We start from the raw sequence: 17,500 nt of genomic DNA, 5'->3' as shown, positions 1-17,500 counted from the left end.
CGCAGTAGGGGTTTAAAACAAAGCTGGTCCCAAAATCGCGCCAAGTACGAAAGGAACAGCGCGGTCGAGACTCGGAAGAAAAAGCTTTCAAAGTGTCGTAGCACGATGCACACTGCTGTTCGTGTGGAACAAACGTGACTACCGTGCTGTACGGTGGAGTTCTGTGCGCAAAAGCGGCGCGTGTGTTTCTAAGCACCACAGCGTTGTGTCAAAAAAGAGGTGCCTGAGAGAAACGCATGCGACTGCCGTGCTTTGCGGCATAGCACCGTGCGCAAAAACGGTGCGCATGCAAGAGGTGTCAGAGCAAGCGAACTTGTGCCACGAGCAACAGGTCACTAAAAGCCTATAGATGACGGTGTTGGAGGAAAAGAAAAATATCGAGAAAGCACTGCGGTGTGCCGTGCGTAGGGACGGGCGCGCGTGCCACATGCCGCCGAAATATGGGTGTCGGAGAAAACAGAGTGCCGCGCGTAACGAGGGGCGCGCGTGTTACAGAGAGATATGCCCAAACGCATGAAAGTGTACGCAGGTGTCCTAAGGCAGTTTTTTTTTTTTCCTCATTTTGATGTCGCCCCGGCTGACGCGGTTTTCGTTTTTCCGTGCCGCCCCGGCTGACGCAGTTTTTGCGCCGCCCCGGCTGACGCGGTTTTTGCGCCGCCCCGGCTGACGCGGTTTTCGCGCCGCCCCGGCTGACGCGGTTTTCGCGCCGCCCCGGCTGACGCGGTTCGGACTTTGCACTTTTTGGCTCACCCCGGCTGGCGGCCCACTCACTCGATCGCCAGGTCTGTTTGCCCCGGTGGTTCCACCGCCAGGCTTAAGCGCGAACTTTTTTTGTTTGTTTTCTTTTGATTAAGCGCAAGCTTTTTTCTTTGTTTTCTTTTGATTAAGCGCGGGCTTTTTTCTTTGTTTTTTTTTTTTTTATTTCGCCCCGGCAGACGCGGTTTTTGCGCCGCCCCGGCTGACGCGGTTTTTGCCGCCCCGGCTGACGCAGTTCGGACTTAGCACTTTTCGGCTGTGCCTGGCTGGCGGCCCACTCACTCGATCGCCATGTCTGTTTGCCACAGTTTTCCCGGTGGTGCCGCACCCGGGCTCGCCCCGGCTGACGCAGTTTTCGCGCCGCCCCGGCTGACGCGGTTTCGTGCCGCCCCGGCAGACGCGGTTTTCGCGCCGCCCCGGCTGACGCGGTTTTTGCGTCGCCCCGGCTGACACGGTTCGGACTTTGCACTTTTCGGCTGTGCCTGGCTGGCGGCCCACTCACTCGATCGCCATGTCTGTTTGCCACAGTTTTCCCGGTGGTGCCGCACCCGGGCTCGCCCCGGCTGACGCAGTTTTCGCGCCGCCCCGGCTGACGCGGTTTCGTGCCGCCCCGGCAGACGCGGTTTTCGCGCCGCCCCGGCTGACGCGGTTTCGTGCCGCCCCGGCAGACGCAGTTCGGACTTAGCACTTTTCGGCTGTGCCTGGCTGGCGGCCCACTCACTCGATCGCCATGTCTGTTTGCCACAGTTTTCCCGGTGGTGCCGCACCCGGGCTCGCCCCGGCTGACGCAGTTTTCGCGCCGCCCCGGCTGACGCGGTTTCGTGCCGCCCCGGCAGACGCGGTTTTCGCGCCGCCCCGGCTGACGCGGTTTCGTGCCGCCCCGGCAGACGCAGTTCGGACTTAGCACTTTTCGGCTGTGCCTGGCTGGCGGCCCACTCACTCAATCGCCATGTCTGTTTGCCACAGTTTTCCCGGTGGTGCCGCACCCGGGCTCGCCCCGGCTGACGCAGTTTTCGCGCCGCCCCGGCTGACGCGGTTTCGTGCCGCCCCGGCAGACGCGGTTTTCGCGCCGCCCCGGCTGACGCGGTTTCGTGCCGCCCCGGCAGACGCAGTTCGGACTTAGCACTTTTCGGCTGTGCCTGGCTGGCGGCCCACTCACTCGATCGCCATGTCTGTTTGCCACAGTTTTCCCGGTGGTGCCGCACCCGGGCTCGCCCCGGCAGACGCGTTTTTTTTTTTCTTTCGCCCCGGCTGACGCAGTTTTCGCGCCGCCCCGGCTGACGCGGTTTCGTGCCGCCCCGGCAGACGCGGTTTTTTGCGCCGCCCCGGCTGACGCGGTTTTTGCCGCCCCGGCTGACGCAGTTCGGACTTAGCACTTTTCGGCTGTGCCTGGCTGGCGGCCCACTCACTCGATCGCCATGTCTGTTTGCCACAGTTTTCCCGGTGGTGCCGCACCCGGGCTCGCCCCGGCTGACGCAGTTTTCGCGCCGCCCCGGCTGACGCGGTTTCGTGCCGCCCCGGCAGACGCGGTTTTCGCGCCGCCCCGGCTGACGCGGTTTCGTGCCGCCCCGGCAGACGCAGTTCGGACTTAGCACTTTTCGGCTGTGCCTGGCTGGCGGCCCACTCACTCGATCGCCATGTCTGTTTGCCACAGTTTTCCCGGTGGTGCCGCACCCGGGCTCGCCCCGGCTGACGCAGTTTTCGCGCCGCCCCGGCTGACGCGGTTTCGTGCCGCCCCGGCAGACGCGGTTTTCGCGCCGCCCCGGCTGACGCGGTTTCGTGCCGCCCCGGCAGACGCAGTTCGGACTTAGCACTTTTCGGCTGTGCCTGGCTGGCGGCCCAATCACTCGATCGCCATGTCTGTTTGCCACAGTTTTCCCGGTGGTGCCGCACCCGGGCTCGCCCCGGCAGACGCGTTTTTTTTTTCTTTCGCCCCGGCTGACGCAGTTTTCGCGCCGCCCCGGCTGACGCGGTTTCGTGCCGCCCCGGCAGACGCGGTTTTTTTGCGCCGCCCCGGCTGACGCGGTTTTTGCCGCCCCGGCTGACGCAGTTCGGACTTGGCACTTTTTGGCTGAGCCTGGCTGGTGGCCCACTCACTCGATCGCCATGTCTGTTAGCCACAGTTTTCCCGGTGGTGCCGCACCCGGGCTCGCCCCGGCTGACGCAGTTTTCGCGCCGCCCCGGCAGACGCGGTTTTCGCGCCGCCCCGGCTGACGCGGTTTTTGCCGCCCCGGCTGACGCAGTTCGGACTTGGCACTTTTTGGGCTGAGCCTGGCTGGCGGCCCACTCACTCGATCGCCATGTCTGTTTGCCACAGTCTTCCCGGTGGTGCCGCACCCGGGCTCGCCCCGGCAGACGCGTTTTTTTTTTCTTTCGCCCCGGCAGACGTGGTTCCCCCCCCCCCCCTTTTCGCTCGCCCCGGCTGACGAGGTTTTCGCGCCGCCCCGGCTGACGCAGTTTTCGCGCCGCCCCGGCTGACGCGGTTTCGTGCCGCCCCGGCTGACGCGGTTTTCGCGCCGCCCCGGCTGACGCGGTTTTTGCGTCGCCCCGGCTGACACGGTTCGGACTTTGCACTTTTCGGCTGTGCCTGGCTGGCGGCCCACTCACTCGATCGCCATGTCTGTTTGCCACAGTTTTCCCGGTGGTGCCGCACCCGGGCTCGCCCCGGCTGACGCAGTTTTCGCGCCGCCCCGGCTGACGCGGTTTCGTGCCGCCCCGGCAGACGCGGTTTTCGCGCCGCCCCGGCTGACGCGGTTTCGTGCCGCCCCGGCAGACGCAGTTCGGACTTAGCACTTTTCGGCTGTGCCTGGCTGGCGGCCCACTCACTCGATCGCCATGTCTGTTTGCCCCGGTGGTTCCACCGCCAGGCTTAAGCGCGAACTTTTTTTGTTTGTTTTCTTTTGATTAAGCGCAAGCTTTTTTCTTTGTTTTCTTTTGATTAAGCGCGGGCTTTTTTCTTTGTTTTTTTTTTTTATTTCGCCCCGGCAGACGCGGTTTTTGCGCCGCCCCGGCTGACGCGGTTTTTGCCGCCCCGGCTGACGCAGTTCGGACTTAGCACTTTTCGGCTGTGCCTGGCTGGCGGCCCACTCACTCGATCGCCATGTCTGTTTGCCACAGTTTTCCCGGTGGTGCCGCACCCGGGCTCGCCCCGGCTGACGCAGTTTTCGCGCCGCCCCGGCTGACGCGGTTTCGTGCCGCCCCGGCAGACGCGGTTTTCGCGCCGCCCCGGCTGACGCGGTTTTTGCGTCGCCCCGGCTGACACGGTTCGGACTTTGCACTTTTCGGCTGTGCCTGGCTGGCGGCCCACTCACTCGATCGCCATGTCTGTTTGCCACAGTTTTCCCGGTGGTGCCGCACCCGGGCTCGCCCCGGCTGACGCAGTTTTCGCGCCGCCCCGGCTGACGCGGTTTCGTGCCGCCCCGGCAGACGCGGTTTTCGCGCCGCCCCGGCTGACGCGGTTTCGTGCCGCCCCGGCAGACGCAGTTCGGACTTAGCACTTTTCGGCTGTGCCTGGCTGGCGGCCCACTCACTCGATCGCCATGTCTGTTTGCCACAGTTTTCCCGGTGGTGCCGCACCCGGGCTCGCCCCGGCTGACGCAGTTTTCGCGCCGCCCCGGCTGACGCGGTTTCGTGCCGCCCCGGCAGACGCGGTTTTCGCGCCGCCCCGGCTGACGCGGTTTCGTGCCGCCCCGGCAGACGCAGTTCGGACTTAGCACTTTTCGGCTGTGCCTGGCTGGCGGCCCACTCACTCAATCGCCATGTCTGTTTGCCACAGTTTTCCCGGTGGTGCCGCACCCGGGCTCGCCCCGGCTGACGCAGTTTTCGCGCCGCCCCGGCTGACGCGGTTTCGTGCCGCCCCGGCAGACGCGGTTTTCGCGCCGCCCCGGCTGACGCGGTTTCGTGCCGCCCCGGCAGACGCAGTTCGGACTTAGCACTTTTCGGCTGTGCCTGGCTGGCGGCCCACTCACTCGATCGCCATGTCTGTTTGCCACAGTTTTCCCGGTGGTGCCGCACCCGGGCTCGCCCCGGCAGACGCGTTTTTTTTTTCTTTCGCCCCGGCTGACGCAGTTTTCGCGCCGCCCCGGCTGACGCGGTTTCGTGCCGCCCCGGCAGACGCGGTTTTTTGCGCCGCCCCGGCTGACGCGGTTTTTGCCGCCCCGGCTGACGCAGTTCGGACTTAGCACTTTTCGGCTGTGCCTGGCTGGCGGCCCACTCACTCGATCGCCATGTCTGTTTGCCACAGTTTTCCCGGTGGTGCCGCACCCGGGCTCGCCCCGGCTGACGCAGTTTTCGCGCCGCCCCGGCTGACGCGGTTTCGTGCCGCCCCGGCAGACGCGGTTTTCGCGCCGCCCCGGCTGACGCGGTTTCGTGCCGCCCCGGCAGACGCAGTTCGGACTTAGCACTTTTCGGCTGTGCCTGGCTGGCGGCCCACTCACTCGATCGCCATGTCTGTTTGCCACAGTTTTCCCGGTGGTGCCGCACCCGGGCTCGCCCCGGCTGACGCAGTTTTCGCGCCGCCCCGGCTGACGCGGTTTCGTGCCGCCCCGGCAGACGCGGTTTTCGCGCCGCCCCGGCTGACGCGGTTTCGTGCCGCCCCGGCAGACGCAGTTCGGACTTAGCACTTTTCGGCTGTGCCTGGCTGGCGGCCCACTCACTCGATCGCCATGTCTGTTTGCCACAGTTTTCCCGGTGGTGCCGCACCCGGGCTCGCCCCGGCAGACGCGTTTTTTTTTTTCTTTCGCCCCGGCTGACGCAGTTTTCGCGCCGCCCCGGCTGACGCGGTTTCGTGCCGCCCCGGCAGACGCGGTTTTTTTGCGCCGCCCCGGCTGACGCGGTTTTTGCCGCCCCGGCTGACGCAGTTCGGACTTGGCACTTTTTGGCTGAGCCTGGCTGGTGGCCCACTCACTCGATCGCCATGTCTGTTAGCCACAGTTTTCCCGGTGGTGCCGCACCCGGGCTCGCCCCGGCTGACGCAGTTTTCGCGCCGCCCCGGCAGACGCGGTTTTCGCGCCGCCCCGGCTGACGCGGTTTTTGCCGCCCCGGCTGACGCAGTTCGGACTTGGCACTTTTTGGGCTGAGCCTGGCTGGCGGCCCACTCACTCGATCGCCATGTCTGTTTGCCACAGTCTTCCCGGTGGTGCCGCACCCGGGCTCGCCCCGGCAGACGCGTTTTTTTTTTCTTTCGCCCCGGCAGACGTGGTTCCCCCCCCCCCCTTTTCGCTCGCCCCGGCTGACGAGGTTTTCGCGCCGCCCCGGCTGACGCAGTTTTCGCGCCGCCCCGGCTGACGCGGTTTCGTGCCGCCCCGGCTGACGCGGTTTTCGCGCCGCCCCGGCTGACGCGGTTTTTGCGTCGCCCCGGCTGACACGGTTCGGACTTTGCACTTTTCGGCTGTGCCTGGCTGGCGGCCCACTCACTCGATCGCCATGTCTGTTTGCCACAGTTTTCCCGGTGGTGCCGCACCCGGGCTCGCCCCGGCTGACGCAGTTTTCGCGCCGCCCCGGCTGACGCGGTTTCGTGCCGCCCCGGCAGACGCGGTTTTCGCGCCGCCCCGGCTGACGCGGTTTCGTGCCGCCCCGGCAGACGCAGTTCGGACTTAGCACTTTTCGGCTGTGCCTGGCTGGCGGCCCACTCACTCGATCGCCATGTCTGTTTGCCACAGTTTTCCCGGTGGTGCCGCACCCGGGCTCGCCCCGGCTGACGCAGTTTTCGCGCCGCCCCGGCTGACGCGGTTTCGTGCCGCCCCGGCAGACGCGGTTTTCGCGCCGCCCCGGCTGACGCGGTTTCGTGCCGCCCCGGCAGACGCAGTTCGGACTTAGCACTTTTCGGCTGTGCCTGGCTGGCGGCCCACTCACTCGATCGCCATGTCTGTTTGCCACAGTTTTCCCGGTGGTGCCGCACCCGGGCTCGCCCCGGCAGACGCGTTTTTTTTTTTTCTTTCGCCCCGGCTGACGCAGTTTTCGCGCCGCCCCGGCTGACGCGGTTTCGTGCCGCCCCGGCAGACGCGGTTTTTTGCGCCGCCCCGGCTGACGCGGTTTTTGCCGCCCCGGCTGACGCAGTTCGGACTTAGCACTTTTCGGCTGTGCCTGGCTGGCGGCCCACTCACTCGATCGCCATGTCTGTTTGCCACAGTTTTCCCGGTGGTGCCGCACCCGGGCTCGCCCCGGCTGACGCAGTTTTCGCGCCGCCCCGGCTGACGCGGTTTCGTGCCGCCCCGGCAGACGCGGTTTTCGCGCCGCCCCGGCTGACGCGGTTTCGTGCCGCCCCGGCAGACGCAGTTCGGACTTAGCACTTTTCGGCTGTGCCTGGCTGGCGGCCCACTCACTCGATCGCCATGTCTGTTTGCCACAGTTTTCCCGGTGGTGCCGCACCCGGGCTCGCCCCGGCAGACGCAGTTTTCGCGCCGCCCCGGCAGACGCGGTTTTCGCGCCGCCCCGGCTGACGCGGTTTTTGCCGCCCCGGCTGACGCAGTTCGGACTTGGCACTTTTTGGGCTGAGCCTGGCTGGCGGCCCACTCACTCGATCGCCATGTCTGTTTGCCACAGTCTTCCCGGTGGTGCCGCACCCGGGCTCGCCCCGGCAGACGCGTTTTTTTTTCTTTCGCCCCGGCAGACGTGGTTCCCCCCCCCCCCTTTTCGCTCGCCCCGGCTGACGAGGTTTTCGCGCCGCCCCGGCTGACGCAGTTTTCGCGCCGCCCCGGCTGACGCGGTTTCGTGCCGCCCCGGCTGACGCGGTTTTCGCGCCGCCCCGGCTGACGCGGTTTTTGCGTCGCCCCGGCTGACACGGTTCGGACTTTGCACTTTTCGGCTGTGCCTGGCTGGCGGCCCACTCACTCGATCGCCATGTCTGTTTGCCACAGTTTTCCCGGTGGTGCCGCACCCGGGCTTGCCCCGGCAGACGCGTTTTTTTTTTTTCTTTTCGCCCCGGCTGACGCAGTTTTCGCCCCGCCCCGGCTGACGCGGTTTCGTGCCGCCCCGGCAGACGCGGTTTTTTGCGCCGCCCCGGCTGACGCGGTTTTTGCCGCCCCGGCTGACGCAGTTCGGACTTTGCACTTTTTGGCTGAGCCTGGCTGGCGGCCCACTCACTCGATCGCCATGTCTGTTTGCCACAGTTTTCCCGGTGGTGCCGCACCCGGGCTCGCCCCGGCAGACGCGTTTTTTTTTTCCTTCGCCCCGGCAGACGTGGTTCCCCCCCCCCCCCTCCGTCTTTCTTTTTGTTTTTTTTTTTCGCCGCGGCTGAAGTGGATTTTTCGGTGCCTCGACGCCCCGGTAGTCGCGGTTTTTCCGTTTCCGCACGGCCCCGGCTGACGCTGCTCGGTCACAGTCGCCTTTTGTGAGGATTGCAGACTTCTTGAGCGCGGGTGTTTTTTTTTTGTTGTTGTTGTTGTTTTATTACGCATTCGCTCCAGCAGACGCTGTTTAGACTTTTTGTTTCCTCTTTTATCCTGCGACGAGGTGACGAGGTTTATTCGGTGCCCCGCCGCCCCGGCTGAAGTGATTTTTCCTGTCCCGTGCCGCCCCGGCTGACGCGGTTGGGACTTCGCGTTTGTTCGGCCGCCACGGGTTTTGGCGCACTCGCTCGGTTGCTTGTTGTTGCCACTTGTTGCGAACCCAGGTTTCTTGAGCGAGCGCGGGCGTTTTTTCTTCCTTTCTTTCTTTGTTCTATGTGTTAGCGAATCGGCCTTTAATATCACACGAGGACTCACAACCAACAATTTTCAGTTTGAAGTGTAAAAAATCTGCAGGTGTTGACGTAACTGACTTGCCCCGTACCCTTGAGTACATCCATGAAGTTCTCGTAGTACTACTAAATCGCATTATTCCAAGTGGAGAAATTCCCATAAACTTGCAAACCTCTACACGAAAATCGGTGCGCGTGATAAAGTTGAAAATTATCGTCCGATATCAAATGTGCCTTCTATAACACAAATTCTAGGAAAAAAAAAAAAAAACACTTGTTCGCCGTTCTCTGCGCCGTGACTGGCAGCACTCCGGCGAAGCGAAACGGGGTCGATTCGAGCACGATATCGGCGTCTTTCGACGTGCTCGCCGGCGACCGTCGCACGAGTACGTCGCACGAGCGCGTCTGCCGGGGCGCCGTTTGCGAAGCCGACGCAAAAGTGGGAACCGCCGCTCGGATGATCGCCGCTTTCGGCAGAGTGAGTGTTGGCACTCCGGGGAAGCGAAACAGCGTGAATGCGCCCACGAAATCGGCGTATTTTGAAGTGCCCGCCGGCGACCGTCGCACGAGTACGGTAAACCGCGTCAGCCGGGGCGTAGTTCGGGACGCCGACGAAAAAGTGGGAAGCGCAACTCGGATCTTCGCCGTTTTTGCAGGAGTGAGTGGCGGCCCTCCTGCGAGACCAAGAAGCATCGATTCGTGCACGAATTCGGCGCCTTTCGACGTGATCGCCGGCGACCGTCGCTCGAGTAGGGCAAACCGCGTCTGCCGGGGCGGGCTTCGGGACGCCGATGCGAAAGTGGGAAACGCTGCTCGGATGTTCGCCGTTTTTGGCCGAGTGAGTGCTGGCACTCGGGCGAAGCCAAACGGGGCCGATTACGGCACGATATCGGCGTCTTTCGACGTGCCCGGCGGCGACCGTCGCACGAGTACGGTAAACCGCGTCAGCCCGGGCGGAGTTCGGGACGCCGATGCGAAAGTGGAGAACGCCGCTCGGATCTTCGCCGTTTTTGGAGGAGTGAGTGGCGGCACTCCGGAGAAGCCAAGGAGCGCCAATTAGCGCACGATATCGGCGTCTTTCGACGCGCTCGCCGGCGACCGTCGAACGAGTAGGGCAAACCGCGTCTGCCGGGGCGGGGTTTACGACGCCGACGCAAAAGTGGGAACCGCCGCTCGGATGTTGGCCGTTTTTGGCAGAGTGAGTGCTGGCACACCGGCGACGCGAAAGAGCGCGAAAGCGCCCACGAAAGTGGCGTATTTGGACGTGCTTGACGGCGACCGCTGCAGGAGTACGAAAAACCACGTCAGCCGGGGCGAGCGACCCACGGCGGTCTGGGTGCTTATCGCTGCTATTATAGGGGCACCCCGGCAGACGCAGAAAAAAAAAATTTTTTTTCGACCTTCTTTTTTGCTGGTCGAGCTCGGGTAACCCAGGTCGCAATGGGAGCCGCGCACGAAAGCGGCGTCGCGAGACGCGTTCGCGGTCGCTAGTCGCACGAGCTCGGCAACCGCGTCAGCCGGCGCGGAGTTCGGGATGCCGACGGCTAAGTGGGTACCGCTGCTCGGATGTTCGCCGTTTTTGGCCGAGTGAGTGCTGGCACTCCGGCGAAGCGAAACGGGGCCGATTCGGGCACGATATCGGCGTATTTCGACGTGCTCGCCGGCGACCGTCGCACGAGTACGGCAAAGCGCGTCTGCCGGGGCGAGGTTTGCGATGCCGACGAAAAAGTGGGAAGCGCCGCTCGGATCTTCGCCGTTTTTGCAGGAGTGAGTGGCGGCCCTCCTGCGAGACCAAGAAGCATCGACTCGCGCACGATATCGGTGTCTTTCGACGTGCCCGCCGGCCACCGCCGCACGAGTACGGCAAACCGCGTATGCCGGGGCGGGGTTGGCGACGCCGACGCAAAAGTGGGAACCGCCACTAGGATGTTCGCCGTTTTTGGCAGAGTGAGTGCTGGCACACCGGCGACGCGAAAGAGCGCGAAAGCGCCCACGAAAGTGGCGTATTTGGACGTGCTTGACGGCGACCGCTGCAGGAGTACGAAAAATCACGTCAGCCGGGGCGAGCGACCCACGGCGGTCTGGGTGCTTATCGCTGCTATTATAGGGGCACCCCGGCAGACGCAGAAAAAAAAAATTTTTTTTCGACCTTCTTTTTTGCTGGTCGAGCTCGGGTAACCCAGGTCGCAATGGGAGCCGCGCACGAAAGCGGCGTCGCGAGACGCGTTCGCGGTCGCTAGTCGCACGAGCTCGGCAACCGCGTCAGCCGGCGCGGAGTTCGGGATGCCGACGGCTAAGTGGGTACCGCTGCTCGGATGTTCGCCGTTTTTGGCCGAGTGAGTGCTGGCACTCCGGCGAAGCGAAACGGGGCCGATTCGGGCACGATATCGGCGTATTTCGACGTGCTCGCCGGCGACCGTCGCACGAGTACGGCAAAGCGCGTCTGCCGGGGCGAGGTTTGCGATGCCGACGAAAAAGTGGGAAGCGCCGCTCGGATCTTCGCCGTTTTTGCAGGAGTGAGTGGCGGCCCTCCTGCGAGACCAAGAAGCATCGACTCGCGCACGATATCGGTGTCTTTCGACGTGCCCGCCGGCCACCGCCGCACGAGTACGGCAAACCGCGTATGCCGGGGCGGGGTTGGCGACGCCGACGCAAAAGTGGGAACCGCCACTAGGATGTTCGCCGTTTTTGGCAGAGTGAGTGCTGGCACTCCGGCGAAGCGAAAGAGCGCGAATGCGCCCACGAAAGTGGCGTGTTTGGACGTGCTTGACGACGACCACCGCAGGAAAACGAAAAACCACGTCAGCCGGGGCGAGCGACCCATGGCGGTCTGGGTGCTTATCGCTGCTATTATAGGGGCACCCCGGCAGACGCAAAAAAAAAAAAAATTTTTTTTCGACATTCTTTCTTGCTCGTCGACCTCGGGTGACCCAGGTCGCAGTGGGAGCCGCGCACGAAAGCGGCGTCGCGAGACGGCTTCGCGGTCGCTAGTCGCACGAGCTCGGCAACCGCGTCTGCCGGGGCGGAGTTCGGGACGCCGACGGCTAAGTGGGAACCGCCGCTCGGATGTTCGCCGTTTGTGGCCGAGTGAGTGCTGGCACTCCGGCGAAGCCAAACGGGGCCGATTCCGGCACGATATCGGCGTCTTTCTACGTGCTCGCCGGCGACCGTCGCACGAGTACGGCAAAGTGCGTCTGCCGGGGCGGGGTTTGCGACGCGTACGCAATAGTGAGAACCGTCGCTCGGATGTTCGTCGTCTTTCGCCGAGCCAGTGCTGGCACTCCGGCGAAGCCGAACGGAGCCGATTCGGGCACGATATCGGCGTCTTTCCACGTGCTCGCCGGCGACCGTCGCACGAGTACGGTAAACCGCGTCAGCCGGGGCGGAGTTCGGGACGCCGATGCGAAAGTGGGAAGCGCCGCTCGGATCTTCGCCGTTTTTGGAGGAGTCAGTGGCGGCACTCCGGTGAAGCCAAGGTGCGCCAATTCGCGCACGATATCGGCGTCTTTCGACGTGCCCGCCGGCCACCGTCGCACGAGTACGGCAAACCTCGTCTGCCGGGGCGGGGTTTGCGACGCCGACGCAAAAGTGGGAACCGCCGCTCGGATGTTCGCCGTTTTTGGCAGAGTGAGTGCTGGCACTCCGGCGAAGCGAAAGAGCGTGAATGCGCCCACGAAAGTAGCGTATTTGGACGTGCTTGACGGCGACCGCCGCAGGAGTACGAAAAACCACGTCAGCCGGGGCGAGCGACCCACGGCGGTCTGGGTGCTTATCGCTGCTATTATAGGGGCACCCCGGCAGACGCAGAAAGAAAAAAAAAAAAAAATGGGGACATGGCGTGCGTCACCGTGCGGCTTCGCAGCGTTGCCGAAGTCGCCGAGCCCTTCGACTGAGCCGAACGGCGGACAGGGAACGTTGGTCGGCCGTTCTAACCTGTCGGTGCCACGCCGAGACGTCGTTAAGGAAAACCGCGTCGTGGGCCTCTACGACGCCGTCGAGTCGTTGTACGTTTGGTGTCCAGCGTGTCGGCGGCGAGTAGCGGACACGTCGTTCACGACTTCGGTCTTTCGCAGTCGACGCGAACTTGCGGAGAGTCGTGGTGCCTCACGTTTTCGGCAGAAACCGCGGCGGAATTTTCCCGTGCGTGCGCGCACGACCTCGGTGCTGTGCCGTCAGCGTAGTGTTGCACAAACTCGTGGCCTACCCAAGGTGCGGTACGTTTGCGGCCGTATCCTCGGTGGGAATTTCGTGAGTAGGGTCGCAAATTCTACGACCTCGGCGGGTTTGAGAGCGACGTAGACTTGTGGCACGCTCAACGTGCCACACGTTTCGGGGCACACCCGCGGTGAAATTTTCTCGAGTACGCTCGTATTAGTGCCCAAGGAGGTCTGGGTACTTATCGCTGCTATTATGTGGGGGTTCTCGTGAGCGGCGTACGCGAAAGCGACCGGGTGTCTGATATGCGGCGGGCTTCGGCCTCGTCAAGTGTGTCCTCGGGTCTGCTCCAGGGGAATCCACGGCAGTCGTCTGCAGCCTCATCCGCTTGATGCGTTAGGGGCTGGTTGTCGGACGGTGCCGTTTTACCACGATATCGAGGTGTGTTCCGTGTCGTCCTCGGGCGATTCAGATGCGAAAGCGCCGAAGACGCGGGCGTGACCCGTCGTCTGGCGGCTTTGCAGTCTCGGCTCCGTTGCTAGTTCCGGCCGGTCCACCGACAGTGCAGCGGGCTTGGGCAACCCGCACGGCGCGACCGAGTCGATGCAACGAAAAAGAGCGAGCATGAACGTGCTTCTTGCCGCACGGCTCCCACTCGTCTTTCGGGAAGGTTGTGCCGTAGCGAGCTCGAACGCCGTCATCTCGGAGTGCAAAATAAGCGTGTTGGGGCGCCTGAAGGTGGCCTCCGCCGCACACAGACTGCGTCCGGCCCGCCGAAGGCGAGGACGGACGCGCAGTCGAACGATTACCTGGTTGATCCTGCCAGTAATCATATGCTTGTCTCAAAGATTAAGCCATGCATGTCTAAGTACATGCCGAAATAAGGCGAAACCGCGAATGGCTCATTAAATCAGTTATGGTTCCTTAGATCGTTTCTTCCTACTTGGATAACTGTGGCAATTCTAGAGCTAATACATGCAGTGAGCCTGGAGCCCTTTGGGTAACGGGTGCTTTTATTAGACCAAGATCGATCGGGTTTCGGCCCGTATTGTGTGGTGACTCTGGATAACTTTGTGCTGATCGCATGGCCACGAGCCGGCGACGTTTCTTTCAAGTGTCTGCCTTATCAACTTTCGATGGTAGGTTACTTGCTTACCATGGTTGTTACGGGTAACGGAGAATCAGGGTTCGATTCCGGAGAGGGAGCCTGAGAAACGGCTACCACATCCAAGGAAGGCAGCAGGCGCGCAAATTACCCACTCCCGGCACGGGGAGGTAGTGACGAAAAATAACAATACGGGACTCTTTTGAGGCCCCGTAATTGAAATGAGTACACTCTAAATCCTTTAACGAGGATCAATTGGAGGGCAAGTCTGGTGCCAGCAGCCGCGGTAATTCCAGCTCCAATAGCGTATACTAAAGCTGCTGCGGTTAAAAAGCTCGTAGTTGGATCTCAGTTCCAGACGAGTAGTGCATCTACCCGATGCGACGGCTCGGACTGAACATCATGCCGGTTCTTTCTTGGTGCACTTCATTGTGTGCCTCGAGATGGCCGGTGCTTTTACTTTGAAAAAATTAGAGTGCTCAACGCAGGCGAGTCGCCTGAATAAACTTGCATGGAATAATAGAACAAGACCTCGTTTCTGTTCTGTTGGTTTTTGGAATACGAGGTAATGATTAAGAGGGACGGACGGGGGCATTCGTATTGCGGCGCTAGAGGTGAAATTCTTGGACCGTCGCAAGACGAACTACTGCGAAAGCATTTGCCAAGAATGTTTTCATTGATCAAGAACGAAAGTCAGAGGTTCGAAGGCGATCAGATACCGCCCTAGTTCTGACCATAAACGATGCCAACCAGCGATCCGCCTGAGTTACTCAAATGACTCGGCGGGCAGCTTCCGGGAAACCAAAGTATTTGGGTTCCGGGGGAAGTATGGTTGCAAAGCTGAAACTTAAAGGAATTGACGGAAGGGCACCACCAGGAGTGGAGCCTGCGGCTTAATTTGACTCAACACGGGAAAACTTACCCGGCCCGGACACTGGGAGGATTGACAGATTGAGAGCTCTTTCTTGATTCGGTGGATGGTGGTGCATGGCCGTTCTTAGTTGGTGGAGCGATTTGTCTGGTTAATTCCGATAACGAACGAGACTCTAGCCTATTAAATAGGTGCGGGGTTCCCAGCACCTTACAACCTTCTTAGAGGGACAAGCGGCTCCTAGCCGCACGAAACAGAGCAATAACAGGTCTGTGATGCCCTTAGATGTCCGGGGCCGCACGCGCGCTACACTGAAGGAAGCAGCGTGTCTTTATCCCTGTCTGAAAAGACTGGGTAACCCGTGGAACTTCTTTCGTGATTGGGATAGGGGCTTGCAATTGTTCCCCTTGAACGAGGAATTCCCAGTAAGCGCGAGTCATAAGCTCGCGTTGATTACGTCCCTGCCCTTTGTACACACCGCCCGTCGCTACTACCGATTGAATGATTTAGTGAGGTCTTCGGACCGATGTCCGGCGCGGCCTTTCGGTTGCGCCGGTCTGTTGGAAAGATGACCAAACTTGATCATTTAGAGGAAGTAAAAGTCGTAACAAGGTTTCCGTAGGTGAACCTGCGGAAGGATCATTAACGGATTGTGAAGGGTGAGCGCCTCAGCTGCGTCTGCGCCCGACACTTTCTGCCGCTGACCCCGTTTGGACGCGGGGTCGGCTTTTCCCCACGGGGCTGCCTGAATGTGGAGCGGCACCCCGTGACAAATTGTTGCGCCCAGCGGACGCCAACACCGCGACCTTGGACGGTCGGCCAGGTGGCGGACGCGGGTACAAACGGCGCAACGCACTCATAGGTCGGCTTTCGACCCGCCACTGCACCGTGGCTCGAAGCGCTCGAAATGCGCGACCCGACCGCTGCGGGACCGCCTAGTACTGTAAACAGGAGCGGCGGAGCGCGAACGGCGAGTCGTGGTTACGTCGGTAGAAGGCGAGGCTGCGCGTTCCCGAAACGCCAGCCGAGTGCCCTCCCGACCGTTCGAGCGTGCAAGAACGAGACCCGACAATCGCGCGGCGACTGCCAAGTACGAGAGGAACGGCACAAGCGTCGGCGGTCGGTCAAGGAACTGGCGATGTGACGGGTCCGCTGTGCACCAGTGCATACCGTCCCGCCGTCCGCGGCAAGCGCCTCCGCGTCCTCGGGTGACGGAGGCTGCCGGTCGGTTCTTGCAGGCGAGGGATCTCGCTGGCACCGGTTCGCGTTGACGCGCGGCCGGTCATGGCACGGCGATGCGACGGCCGAGGTGCGCAGTACTCGATGGAGGAACCGCACGCTCCGATGACCGTCCCGCCCTCCGCGGCGTATGCGTACCGACCGTAATGGTTGCAGCAGCGCCGGCCGGCTTTTGAATTCGCCACACGAAACACGGTGCGAGATCGCGGTTAGGGGAGCGTCGACGTTGCCAGGCGTTTTGCTTGCTGCCGAGGGAAAGGCGGCACGGCCACGTCGCGCTCGTCGCGATTAGCGGGTCTGCGCGCTTTGGGAAGGTGCCGCAACGACTTGCCGAAAGAGGAAGCACGGAAGAACGAGGGACTTGGACGTCCCGACAATTGAACGCACTTGCGGCCAGGCCCTTGCTGGCTTCGTTCTTCCGCCTCGAGTAGGCTCGTACGCGGCTCCGGCGCCGAAAGTGGTCCTTGGCACCGACTTCGGTGGACGTGGGAAGTGCCGCGCAAGTACGGCGCGCCTGGCTCCACCTGTTGGCTAAAGTAGGCAGCCGGATCGGCATTTTGGTGTGCGGTGGCAAACCGTGGATGCGAAAAAAGCTTGTGCGATTTCGTGGAACAAAAAGCGGGGGTCCCCCTTTTTATGCGGAGGAGACCGACCCGCCTGCCGTGGTGAACCGCGACGCCACGGTAAAAACGGGAGAGGCTTGTCGATGGGACCGTGCATCCCGCGCTCCACGGAGGCCGGGAGGCGGCCGCCCGAGGAAATGTGTAGCCGTCGAGGCCCGCATCTGCGTGCACTCTTATCCAAATGGGTGTACCGCAGGCATTTTCTGGTTAGGCGGGCCAATGAGAGCGAGCACACAACGATACCTACGGGTCCGGCTTGGAGAACCGGCTTCGACGCCTCCCGAGTATTTATAGAGGGGTGGACCACGAAAGCACTCGCAAGTAGCGAAAGCGAAACGCCGTCCGAAACACACCGTTTGCTCGATTTGCGGCAGCCGAAAAAGGCGCGGCAGAGTTTTGGAGTCCAAGCGTGCGCTGAAAAGCGCCCTTCTTGGCCACTGTTTGGCCGAGTGCCAGAAACGTTTGGTTTTGACTGTACGGAATTGAACAAACACTTTTTCACGACTCTAAGCGGTGGATCACTCGGTTCTCGGGTCGATGAAGAACGCAGCCAGCTGCGAGACTTGGTGTGAATTGCAGGACACACTGAGCACTGATTCTTTGAACGCACATTGCGGCCTTGGGTCTTCCCTTGGCTTCGTCTGTCTGAGGGTCGGATCACATATCAAGAGAGCCTTCGGCGCACAAGGGAACGTGAGCCGTCGACTCGTTTTGACCGCGTCGGCAACACGGACAGCACGCTGAACACCTCACAGCGAGCGCCAACAGCGGCCACTCAAGGGCGAGACGGTGGCGACCGTCGTGCCAGAGCCCAACCGAAACGGGGGCGACCGACTGCATTGAGGATGTGGCACCTCGTTGAGACCGCCGCAGGACTTCGAGTCGGAAGGAAGCCTGCAGGGAAAGTGCGGTCGAGGTTGCGTACTCCTCTCTGCGACCGGGCGCGCAAGAGCTGCGAGAGCCACGGACGCGCAACTTTAACGCACGGTAAACACGAGGAGCGAAAGCCGGCCAGCAAAGCTTCTCCAGCCGTGCGCAAAGTGCGCGAGATCGCAGCCTTGCGTTGCGCTTGT

At 62.3% G+C, this 17,500-nt stretch overlaps 2 non-coding genes across 2 annotated transcripts; both read left to right on the top strand.

Annotated features, from left to right (window-relative positions):
- Positions 1-13,395: 13,395 nt before the first annotated feature.
- On the top strand, positions 13,396-15,210 carry LOC142794367 (small subunit ribosomal RNA). The gene has a single exon (XR_012892284.1). It is a non-coding gene; the product is annotated as a small subunit ribosomal RNA (ribosomal RNA).
- A 1,719-nt stretch (positions 15,211-16,929) lies between these two features.
- On the top strand, positions 16,930-17,082 carry LOC142794373 (5.8S ribosomal RNA). Its single transcript, XR_012892290.1, has one exon. It is a non-coding gene; the product is annotated as a 5.8S ribosomal RNA (ribosomal RNA).
- The last annotated feature ends 418 nt before the right edge of the window (positions 17,083-17,500 follow it).

This window comes from Rhipicephalus microplus, unplaced genomic scaffold (genome assembly GCF_043290135.1).
Source record: "Rhipicephalus microplus isolate Deutch F79 unplaced genomic scaffold, USDA_Rmic scaffold_406, whole genome shotgun sequence".
Lineage (NCBI taxonomy): Eukaryota > Metazoa > Arthropoda > Arachnida > Ixodida > Ixodidae > Rhipicephalus > Rhipicephalus microplus.
The sequence above is the reverse complement of the archived record's forward strand: the minus strand, read 5'-3'. Positions and strand labels throughout refer to the sequence as shown.